General features: G+C 43.4%; 1 pseudogene; it reads left to right on the top strand.

Annotated features, from left to right (window-relative positions):
* The first annotated feature begins 10,623 nt into the window (after positions 1-10,623).
* LOC142422567 (transcriptional repressor protein YY1 pseudogene) lies at positions 10,624-11,697 on the top strand (annotated as a pseudogene).
* The last annotated feature ends 253 nt before the right edge of the window (positions 11,698-11,950 follow it).

Below are 11,950 nucleotides of genomic sequence, written 5' to 3'. Positions count from 1 at the left end.
GGTCTTCAAATATCCAATTCTTTATAGGTCATTGTCTTCCTTGAAAAATGCTGACAGAGACCTGCTCTGATCTGCCTTTCAAGATGTTGATCTTACTTACAAGACATGCCCACATCTTCCTTGAAAGACATCGATTATCTGACTAGTAAGATGGTGACAGAAGACCAGATAAAAGTCTTTCTTGCAAGATGTTACTAAGCTTCCTTGCAAGATGCTGGGAAAATATTCTCTTATCTGTCTTACAAGATGTCGCTGATACTCTTTAAAAGGTGCTGATAGAAGACCTGGTCTGAGCTTCACTGATCTTTTTTGGAAGATGCTGATAGAGTACTGCTCTGATCTTCCTGGCAAGATGTTGCTGTTCTTCCTTGCAAATTGCGAGAGAAGACCTGTTCTGATCTGCCTTGCAAGATTTAGCTGAACTTCCTTGCAAGAGACCTGCAATGATCTTCCTTACAAGATATCACTGATCTTCCTTAATGGGTGCTGATGGAAGACTTGCTCTGGTCTTCCTTGCCAAGATGTTGCTGATCTGCTTTGCAATATAGAAGACCTACAATGATCTTCTGTACAAGATGCTGCTGGTCTTCTTCAAAGAAGCTCTTAGAAGATCTGCTCTGGTCTTTTTTTTTTTTCTTCTTCTTCTTTTTTTACATTTTATTAGGGGCTCATACAACTCTTATCACAATCCATACATATACACATATCAATTGTAGAGAGCACATCCCTACATTCTTTGCCCTAATCATTTTCAAAGCATTTGCTCTCCACTTAAGCCCTTTGCATCAGGTCCTCTTTTTCCCCTCCCTCCGCGCTCCCTCCTCCCTCATTAGCCTTTGATAATTTATAGATTGTTATTTTGTCATATCTTGCCCTATCCAGAGTCTCCCTTTCCCCCCTTCTCTGCTGTCCCTCTCCCAGGGAGGAGGTCACATGTGGATCCTTATAATCAGTTCCTCCTTTCCAACCCACTCACCCTCCACTCTCCCAGCATTGCCTCTCATACCCCTGGTCCTGAAGTTATCGTCCACCCTGGATTCCCTGTGCCTCCAGCTCCCATATGCACCGGTGTACAACCTCTGCCCTATCCAGTCCTGCAAGGTAGATTTCGGATCATGGTAGTTGGGGGGAGGAAGCATCCAGGATCTCGGTGAAAGCTGCTTTCTTCACCAGTACTACCTCGCACCCTGACTGACCCATTTCCTCTCCTAAACCCCTCTATGAGGGGATCTCCAGTGGCCGACACTTGGGCCTTAGGTCTCCACTCTGCACTTCCGCTTCATTCACTATGGTATACACACACTCACACACACACACACACACACACACACACACACACATATACACACACATATATTCTTTTCTTTTTTCTTGCATTATGCCTTATACCTGGTCCCTTTGGCACCTCGTGATCGCACAGGCTGGTGTGTTCTTCTTTGTTGGCTTTGTTGCTTGTGAGCTAGATGGCCGCTTGTTTATCTTCAAGCCTTTAAGACCCCAGACACTATATCTTTTGATAGCCAGGCACCATCAGCTTTCTTCACCACATTTACTTGTTCACCCGCTTTGGCTTCAGCAGTTGTGTCGGGAGGGTAAGCATTGTATAGTGCCAATTTAATAAAAGAAAGTAGTCATGCATTGAGGGAGTTCCTCAGTAGAGCCCCAAGGTCCTTCCGCCACCTTAATACTAAACCTATAAATATAGGCACATAGATCTATTTCCATATATATATTTGCATGTACATGTCTTTGTGTAGACCTCCATAAATGCCCCTTGACTCCTAGCTCTTTCCTCCATCTCCCTTGACTTCCCTCCTGCCCTACTACCATGCTCCGTCCCCACCTAGGCTACAGCTATACCTTTTCTCTACGCAACCTTACCCTTGCTCATTCCCCACCAGGCCTGCCACTCTCCCCTCACTACCATTTTGGGTCCCATGTTGATCCCTTGTCCCTGTGTTTGTTAACACCACTTCCTTACCCCTCTACCTCCCCAACTTTCCTAATAGTTTGAGCAAATTTTAAATCAAAATTTTTATTTTATGCAAAAGGGGCATAGGCGAAAAGCTCGTGTATACAAACATTCCTGTGGCGAGGTCCAGGTAGTATGGCAGGGGCCAGCCCAAATTTAGGGATACATATGGAAACGAATTCAAAATGAGGGAGCAAAAAGGAAAAAGAAAAAAAGACATGAGATGCAGGACAACAGGGTACTAACCACCCAAGGGGAGGGTATAGTTTATCTCCACAGGGAAAGAGGGGCCAGAGTTCAGCCGGTGCAACATGACATGAATGAAGCATACTAGCATGAAGAAGGGAACCAATAGAGAGGTTTGAGGGGCTGACCACAATCCCAACTACGTGGATAGTCTCCCCTCCGCCCAGAAGAATGTACTTCAGAGGACCACACTGAAACTACAGCTCAGGGAGAGGGACATGTCTGATCAGAGCACACAGGTGCAAAGGAAGGGGGTGGAAGAGAGAGCGGGGCACATGCTGGGGCACATGCTGGGCCACCAAGCCCTGAGGACGATATCACAGCTCAGAACAGTCAATACAGAGAGAGGACTATAGGGCTGGCCCCACTACAAGGCACGACATCCCTCACTGACCCATAGCACTATGGGGAACAACACTGGAGACACTGGGAATTGTGTTCAATCTGACCCCACGACACCGAGGCAAAACACTAAAGGTGTGTGACAGAACAGCAAGGGGAGCAGAGCATTGAGTCCCAAGGGAATATGAAAAATAAACTTTGGGGCCAGAGAGTGGCACCTCATCACACTCCACCAGAAAACACTCCTAAAGGTCAACAAACAGACTTTGAACTATTACAGCAGTGGTTCTCAAACTTCCTAATGCCAGGAACCTCTAATAGAGTTTCTCATGTTGTGGTGACCCCCCCAGCCATAGAATTATTTTTGTTGCTACTTCATAACTGTAATTTTGCTACTGTTATAAATCAGGCAACTCCTGTGAAAGTGTCATTCGATCCCCCCCAAAGGGGTCACGACCCACAAGTTGAGAACTGCTGATTCATAGGCTTTTCTTTTTGTTGTTGTTTTGTTTCTTTTGTTGCTTTTTTTTTGCTGTATTATTTTTTGTGCATATTATTATCTCTGTGGGTCTATCCAGATAAGTTAGGCGGGACAAAGAATCTGGAGGAAAAACAATGGAATCGGCAGTTCCGGGATTATCTGGGAGAGGGGGAGTAGGGGAAAGGAAGTATGTGTTTACAAACCCAGGGGCATAGGAACAACAAATGATCCAAAATCAATGGCAAGGAGGGAGTGGGAGACCAGGTAGGGCTTGAAAAAGGGCAAAGTAACTAAGAGGAATTACTGAACCCCAAATGAAGGCTGAGAATGAGAGTGGGACATGAGGAAAGGAATAGGAAATAGAGGCAAGAACTAGGAGGCAAAGGGCATTTATAGACGGCTAAATACAGGCATGTATATATATAAATATATTTATATATGATGATGTGCATATATTTATAGGTTTAGTATTAAGGTAGCAGATGGACATTGGGCCTCTACTCAAGTACTCCCTCAAAGCCAGAACACTTTGTTCTATTAATCTGGCATTCCATGATGCTTGCCTTCCTGACAGGATTGCTGAAGACAAAGCGGTATATAAGCAAATGTGGTAAAGAAAGCTTAAGATGACCGGGTATCAAAAGATAAAACATCTGGGTCTCAAAGGCTTGAAGATAAACAAGCTGCCATCTAGCTCAGAAGCAATAAAGCCCACATGGAAGAAGCACACCGGCCTGTGTGAACACAAGCTTTCAGTGGAATTAGGTATCAGGAATCAAAGAGGAAAAATCATATCATTGTGAATGAGGGGGAGTTCAGAGTGGAGACCCAAGACCCATCTGTAGGCAACTGGACATCCCCTTACAGAAGGGTTATGGGGAGGAAAGCAGCCAGTCAGTGTGCAATATACCACTGAAGAAACATACAACTTTCATCCAGCTCTTTGTTCTTCCTCCCCCCTACTACCATGATCCCAAAGCTACCTTTGAAATCTGGCTAGACCAGAGGATGTACACTGGTACAGATAAGAACTGGAATCACAGGGAATCCAGGAGAGATAAACCCATCAGGACAAATAATGAGAGTAGTGACACCATAAGGGTAAGGGGAAAGTGGGATAAAAAGAGGGAACCAATCACAATCATATGGGTCTGGGTCTCCACTCCTAACTCCCCATCATTCACAATGATATGATTTTTCCCCTTGGCATCAGCTGTTCATTTTTTCCCTCTCTCCCTGCTCCCCCCTCCCTCATGAGCCCTTGATAATTTATAAATTATTATTTTATCTTCTCTTACACTGCCCAGTGTCTCCCTTCACCTACTTTTCTGTTGCCCATCCCCCAGAGATAAGGTTATATGTAGATCTTTGTGATAGCTTTCCCCTTTCTACCTCCCCTTCCCTCCCGGAATTGCCATTCTCTCCACTGGTCCTGAGGGGTTCATCTGTCCTGGATTCCCTGTGTTTACAGTTCAAATCTGCACTGCTGTGCATCCTGTGGTCTAACCAGGTTTTCAAGTTAGAATTGGGATCATGATAATGGGGTGAGAGGAAGTGTTTAAGAACTAGAAGAAGGTTGTGAGTTTCATTATTGCTACAGTGAAAAAAAAGGTTTTTATTTTATTTGGATCCATAATCCGTGGCAAAAACTATCAATAAATCCAAAAACATATTTTTTGGAGAAAATCTTCTATAAAGGATCCACTTGAAGTGTTGAAATCAACATGGGGAGCTTGGCTCAAGTCAGACCATGGTATATTCATTACAACATATCCATTTTTTAAAAGTGGACAATGAGTAAAATTATATATTAATTTATTTTATTTTTTATTTGTGCAGAATATTGAATATACCACAGACAGGGAGAAGAATAAAAAAATTATCTTGGAAGGAGCACTAATGAAACATTTGGCTGCTAACTGCTCAGTCAGTAATTTGAAACTTCCAGCCACTTCACTGGAGAAAAATAAGGCTTTCTATTCCCACACATAGTTCCAGTGTAAGAAACCCACTGGGACAGCTCCACCCTCTCCTATTAGGCTGTTATGAATTTCAGTCCTCTCTATCACAGTGAGTTTGTACTTTTTTGTTTTTAGTCTCTTCGAAGAAGTTCAGGAAAAATGTCATTAAAATCAAAGACGTTGAGGTATCATTCCCTCAGACATGAGACATATTACAGGAATGGAATAGTCCAGAGAAAAAAAACATGGTTGTTTTTTTTAAGATTAACCAAAAAATAGAACCACATTCAATGGCTGTATTTTAACCATAGGGTGTAGTTTAACAATACAGGGGCTAATTATGGCAGGCATTGTGGAAATAGTGAAAGACTAGGCAGGATTTCCTTCTGTTGTGCAAAGGGTCATTACGAATGAGGAGTGTGTCTACCAGTCTAAGTATCACCATCAATAAAAAGTAATTCCCACATATTGACCAACTGGATACATTGCCATCAGATTCATTCTGTTAATGAAGTCCTGAGACTATTACATTTCTAAACCGTGAAAGAGCTCAATATCCCATTTTTAAAAACCTATAGAAAATGTTTCACTGCATGAAGTGAATAAAGAAAACTGTAGGGCTGAAGAAATTCTGACACTAGACAATCGGATAACCCATGTCCTCTGGTAGAGCTTTATATCCAGACTCTACACAGGAAGTTCTGTTGCCCATCCCAATGAACCAAGTCCCAAACTATGAGGTTGACGCCTTACATAACGAGGCCTAAATCACATAAGGAAGATCATCCCAGTAATCCAGTGGATTATACCATATATACATTTGATAGCAATAGCTATCACGAAGCTTTATGAAGCCCCGTCTTTGTTCCCCTCCCCTGCCATGCTCTTACATTATAGACAACCCTCAGCTATTGGACATAGTGTTCCCAACAAGTCCTATCTAACCTTTATCTGGATAATGAAAATACCCTAGGCATCTTTAATACCATTTTGAAGCTCAAGCTTCTTGAAGTCAAATTGATGCATTCTTTACATACAAGAAGCAGAAGTCTAGAAAGTTTGGAGTTGGTTGAATGAATTTGGTTCACACACCAGCCAAATGTTGAAATCTTCCCTTGTCATGCATAGACGTGAAAGATAGTATTCCCAGGTTTTAGCTCCCTCAACTGGACGATATTTCTCTCTGGCAAATCTGTGACCTGAAACTTAGCAGTAGATAATATTGAGTAGGGCAAGTCAGTTTCTTGGCCTGTACTTCTTACCCTAAGTGCTTCCTTGTGGCCTCAAAACCATGCTCCAATCTGAGTGTTTGCATTAAATAGAGGACCCCCTCTAAATTTAGGGTACTCTCCTCTTTTCTTCAGCCCCCTTAGTTGACATTCATGTCAGACAGGAGATATTTCTTTATCTCAGAGGATGAATGGATTCCAGGTCTTCCCAAAATGAAAACAGTGAATCTGAAGTACTGTATAGACTTGGGAGGTAAATGCTTAGGTTGAGTATAGATCTACATTGTTAAAGGTTGTCCTACAGCATTAAACCACACAGATGAATTTGATATTACCTTAGGTGATTTTTCAGGCACAACATATTGTTTCAGTCCAAGTCAATGAACTCACTGTGTCAATTGTTTTTGTGCCATTAAAACACTAGTATTGTGCTTTAAAAATAATTAAGAAAAGTGTGATATGTGATCAATGGTTTTGTTGCTGCTGTTATTTATTGTGCACTGTTTCTAGTAACAATTATTTCTCTTTTTAAAAACCATTTTATTGGTGGCTCATACAATTCTCACAATCCATACATACATCCATTTGTCAAGCACATTTGTACATGTGTTGCCATCATAATTCTCAAAACATTTGCTTTCTACTTGAACCCTTTGCATCAGCTCCTCAGTTTTCCCCCTCCCTCCCGTTTCCTCCCTCACTAAAGAACTCTTGATAATTTCGAAATTATTATTGCTTTGTCATATCTTACACTGTCTGACGTCTCCCTTCTCCCACTTTTCTGTTGTCCATCCCCCCAGGGAGGAAGTTATATGTAGAGCCTTATAATCAGTTGCCCATTTAGAATTATTTCTTTCCATTTATGTTTTAGTTTATTTTTATACTTCATTATCTGAATATAACACAAACAAGCCCTTGCTTTCCAGAACTTAGAAAGATTTTTAAAGAAAATCCCCCCAATATTTTAATGATCATCTAACTAAAGAATCAGAAATTATTTATATGTATTTTAAGTAGTAGTCACACACTTGTTCATGTTTCTTTTTTCCCACTATCTCATCCAGCTAATTACTGTATGTTTATGTGTTGATACCAATGTAAATGTTTCTCTTACTGTGACATTCAACAGATTCTGAGTATTTCGTCAAAGTTCATCCTGCTTCAAACTCCTTGTATCCCATGGAAACTGTATAATATTTATAGTGTGTGAACAAATGTGTATGGTTAGTGGAGCACATTTAGAAGCCCACAGTAATAGAGTGTGGTACCACAGTAGAGTGTGGCAACCAGTGAAAGATGTTTTAGAGGTGAACAACAATAAATAAAATGAAATAAAGCAGGAAATACTAGGGGGACTTGGCTAAGGCAGAGACAACCTTAACAAGAACAAAAGCCCAGAGGGAGGTGTATTTTCTAGTCTCTACAGCTCTTGTGTTTAAGGATGCCCAATGTTATGGCTTTTGTGAAAGACAGCACATTACCAATAAGGAATGACAAGGTGTAGGTAGACAGATGATACTAAGAGTCAAGGTGAATGAGGGAAGAAGCTTAAAAATACATGAGATGAAGGAAGGTAATGGCTGATGCAGTCACTCTCTTCCTGCCTGTGGAGGAGAAATGCAAAGCCCTAGACTGTAGGCACAAGGTGCACAGCAGCACGGGGGAACTCCAGGGTGAGGTCTTGTGACTAGCTCTCAGAGGGTCTCTGCAAGCCTGGGATTATGACCACTTTTAGACAGCAGATGAAGCAACAGCAATCTAGTTGAGAGGAATTACTAATAGGTGGAAGAAGGACAAGCATGATGGTAGGGTAAGGAGGAAGGTAAAAGGAAACAGAAGAAAGATCTAGGAAGCAAAGCTATGGATAGTGGTATAAGCATAGGTCTGTGCATATGTAAATACATTAATTCTGAAAATAGAGATCTTGACCTACATGCATATATTTATAAGGCAATACACTAAGATAGTAGATGGACTTTGGGACTCTGCTCAAGCCCTCCCTCAATGCAAGAACACTTTGCTCTAACAACCTGACCTTCTTTGATGCTCACCATACCAGCATGATCACTGAAGACAAAATGGGTACGTAAGCAAATGTGGTGAAGGAGAATAGTGCCTGGCTATCAAAATATATACTATCTGAGGTTTTAAAGGCTTGAAGTTTAAAAGAGGCTATCTAGTAGAGAAGCAATGGACCCACATGGAAGAAGCTCATCATCCTGTGTGATCATGAGGTGTCAAAGAGATAGGGTAATAGGCTTCATAAGACCACAAAGAAGCAAGCAAAACCCCCCAACACATTGCTGAGAATGAGGGGGGTTGTATTAGAGACGCCACCTCTATCTGTAAACAATGGGACATCCCCTTACAGAAGGGTCACACTGAAAGGATGAGTCAACCTGGGGGCAGGATAGCACTGATGAAACACAAATATTATTAGGTTCCTTGAGGCTTCCTCACACCCCACTATCATGACTCCAATTCTGCCTTTCCCTGTGGGCTAGACTGGAGCATGTGCACAGGTACAGAAAAGAGATAAGAGTTCACAACATACCGAATCTAGGAACAGGAATGGGAGTATTGATACCAGTCGGGGAAGCGAAAGGCAGGGAGGGGAGGGGAGGAAGGGGGAGCCAATCACAATGATAGACACATAACCACACACACACACCCCGGGGATAAACACACAAAACATGGGGGAAGAGAGATAGCAGTCAGTGCAAGATACAAAAATAACAATAATTTAATATTTATCAAGGGGTGACAAGAGTGGGGGGGGAGGAAGAGAGGGGATAAAAGGAGCTGATACCAAGGTCTCAATGGAAAGTAAATGTTTAGAAATGAATGATGGAAATATATGTACAAATATTCTTGATACAATTGAATTGTGGATTGTTACAAGTCCCCAATAAAATTATCTTTTTAAAAAAGCACATGAAATGGATTAAGGAAAGAGATGACTTATCATCCATTCTGTCATCTTGGACTAGAGCATGGGTTTCAAGCTCTCTAAGTAATGTTGACAGAGGGAAAACGACACAAACAAGGAGACGGCTTATTGTCTTGGGTTCTAGGATATCCCATCCATAGTCTTGGTCTTCTAGGGAGACTGGATTAGCTAGTGTCTGGGCTGGAGTTTGTGAAACATGCTTAACCAGGAACTTGGAGCGAGGAAAACAAAATGAGTGTGGTGGGGAGAGGCTGTGCTTTGATAAAGGAGAGCAGCATTAGTCTGAGTGGCTAGTTGGACATCATTGGCACAGCCCTTTTGTAACCCCCAGGGTGTTTCTGAAGGCAGAGGGGTGTGAGGTTGCAGTCCTAGGATAAAGGGTAAGGTTTAGGGCCCCTCTAAAACTGATCTGCAAGTCATGGTAATAAACAGATGCACAATTTGTTTTAGACTCTCTTATGCCCAGTCACCATGCATTTCTGGAATCTCCACGTCATCATTCCTCTAGGTCTTAGGGACAGCCTTCCAGCTCAGGGCTCTGAGACAGGTTGGTTTCAGAGGAAGGTGGGCTTCCAGCTCCCTCCTTGATCAATATTCTTAATCTAAGCTTGACTAAGTATTAACTTCTTCTGGAAAGACTGTCAGCTTATGGAAAATTACAAAAGAACTAAAAGGTGATAATAAGTTCAATAGATGCATTATACTGGATAAATCTGCCTAACAAAGCCTCTTTAGAGTGTTGAAAAACAATGATGTTACTTTGAGGACTAGGTTTATCTGACCCAAACCATGGCATTGCCGATTACCGCATATGCATATATAAGTGGGACATTGAATAAGGGAGAAATAAGAAGAATGAATGTGGTTGAATTATAGTGCATGGGCATTCAAATAGGCAAACAAATCTGTTTTGGCAGAAGTAAGGCCAGGGTGCTAGTTAGAGGGTAGGAAGTGAGAGCTCACATTAAATACTTTGGACATGTTGTCAGAAGTGACCAGTCCGTGGAGAAGGATGTTTTTTTTTTTGGTAAATTAGAGGGGCAGTGACAAATAGGAATCCCTCGACTACATGGATTGACACAGTGACTGAAGCAATGGGTTCATCCTAAACTGTGAGGATGCTGCAGGGGTGGGCAGAGTTTCATTCCCTTGTGCACAAGGTCCCTGTAAGATAGAATGGACACCATCAGAACTATCAACAACAAGAGCCTCAGAAATTACTAATCAACACCCAAGGCGTGCACAAAATGCTAAATAGTTATGTTTACAAAAGTTATTTCCATGCCATCAAATGCACAAAAGCTCAAGAGACATTCACTGGAATTTAAGTTCTAGTTTAAAAGAAGGAATGGGCCCTGCCCACTCACTGCGTTCTTCCCTCTGCCTTCCTTCCCCGCTGCGGGACGCCTCCTCATACAGCCGGGAGCCCGGAGCCCGGAGCCATGGCCTCGGGCAACACCCTCTACAGTGCCATGGACGGCCCGGAGATGCCAGCCGAGATCGTGGAGCTGTGTGAGATCGAGGTGGAGACCATCCAGGTGGAGACCATCGAGACCACGGTGGTGGGCGAGGAGGACGTGGACTGGGACGATCGCGGAGGCGGGAGCGGCCATGGGCACACCGGCTACCACCACCAGCAGCAGCAGTCCATGATCGCGTTACAGCCGCCGGTCACCGTGGACCCGAGCCAGGTGCACCACCACCAGGAGGCGATCCTGGTGCAGACACGTGAGTTGGTGGTCGGCGCCGAGGAAGGCTTCGAGGGCCAGATCCCGATCCCAGTTCCAGCGCCGGCCAGCATTGGCGAAGAGGACAACGATGACTACATCGGCCGCAAGAGCAGCGATAGCGACAGCTCTTGTGGGGCGGCGGCACCGGCAGGGGCGATGCGGGCAACAAGAAGTGGGAGCATGAGCAGGTGCAGATCAATCAAGACGCTGGAGGACCAGTTCTCTGTCACCCTATGGTCGTCAGATGAAAAAAAGGTCTTGACCATGAGACTGGCTGGGGAGCAGATCATTGGGGAGAACTCCCCTCCTGACTAATCGGAGTACATGATGGGAAAGATGCTCCCGCCCGGAGGGATCCCCGGCATCAACCTCTTGGACCCCAAACAGCTGGCAGAATTTGCCAGAATGAAGCCAAGAAAAATTCAAGAAGATGATGCTCCGAGAACAATAGCTTGCCCTCACAAAGGATGCCCGAAGGTGCTCAGGGACAGCTCAGCCAGGAGGAGGCACCTGGACACCCACGGCCCTGCGTCCACCTCTGTGCCGAGTGCGGCAAGGCTTTTGTCGAGAGCTCAAAGCTAAACGACACCAACTGCTTCGCACTGGAGACAAGCCCTTTCAGTATAAGTTTGAAGGCTGTGGGAAGCGGTTTCCCTGGACTTCAATTTGTGCGCAGACGTGCAGATCCACGCGGGAGACAGGCCCTAGGTGAACAAGAAGTTTGCTGAGTCTACTGACCTGAAATCTCACATCTTAATACACGCTAAGGCCAAAAACAAGCAGTGAGAAACCGTGAGAAGGTAGCTCCTTCTCAGCTCCAGAAGCCTTTTCCAGAAGTGACTGGCAGACAACGCGCCTCTCCTTTGTAGATTGTTTCCAGGAAAGAATTTTAAAAATGAATCCTACATACCTAAGGGACATGTTTTGATAAAGTAGTAAACATTTTAAAAACACAAACTTTATTAAGATGACATTGTTAAGATACCCTATCTTGCTCCGTAATCTCGTTTCAAAAAAAAATAGTGTTTTTGTAAAGTGT

Source organism: Tenrec ecaudatus, chromosome 12 (assembly GCF_050624435.1).
Source record: "Tenrec ecaudatus isolate mTenEca1 chromosome 12, mTenEca1.hap1, whole genome shotgun sequence".
Taxonomy (NCBI): domain Eukaryota; kingdom Metazoa; phylum Chordata; class Mammalia; order Afrosoricida; family Tenrecidae; genus Tenrec; species Tenrec ecaudatus.
This window is presented reverse-complemented; position numbering and strand designations above follow the sequence as displayed.